Here is a 571-nt window from a genome sequence, read left to right as displayed (position 1 = left end):
TGGGTCTGAAATTAAGTGGGATCAACATTCAGGGCTCCGTCAAACCTGAGGGATGCAGTGATGGAGGACACACCTGGCTAATAAGGTGGTTAAGGTTAGTGTAGGTTGGGCACTCAATATCGAGGTTTCTACAACAGATGTCATAGATGGCCTCATTGTCAACCATGAAGGCACAGAGTGCTCCAGGGTGGTGTGGGTGGTGAGGATGGAGTTGTAGGGCTCACCTACAGCTATGGAGACCTGGGGGACTGGGTAAATGGAGAACTCCGCTTCTTGCCATAATCAACGAAGAGACATTCCATCAGCAGGGAAGTGAACCCAGAACCAGTTCCCCAACCAAAGCTGTGGAAAACCAAGAAGCCCTGAAGGCCTGTGCACTGGTCATCCAGTTTCCAAATTCGGTCCAGATTGAGGTCAGTGATCTCCTTGCCAATGGTGTAGTGCCCACCATTGGCAAGGAGATCGTAGTTATTGGCAGCATCTTCCTTGCCTGTGACCCACTGCTCAGGGTAGAAGAGCTGGCGGCAGGTACCACTGTGAACTTCATCAATGACTGTGGGTTCCAGGTCTA

At 51.0% G+C, this 571-nt stretch overlaps 1 pseudogene; it reads left to right on the top strand.

Moving 5' to 3' along the window:
- Positions 1 to 528, top strand: part of LOC102761674 — a 5,009-nt pseudogene extending 4,481 nt beyond the window's left edge.
- The last annotated feature ends 43 nt before the right edge of the window (positions 529 to 571 follow it).

Source organism: Myotis davidii, unplaced genomic scaffold (genome assembly GCF_000327345.1).
Source record: "Myotis davidii unplaced genomic scaffold, ASM32734v1 scaffold20377, whole genome shotgun sequence".
Taxonomy (NCBI): domain Eukaryota; kingdom Metazoa; phylum Chordata; class Mammalia; order Chiroptera; family Vespertilionidae; genus Myotis; species Myotis davidii.
This window is presented reverse-complemented; position numbering and strand designations above follow the sequence as displayed.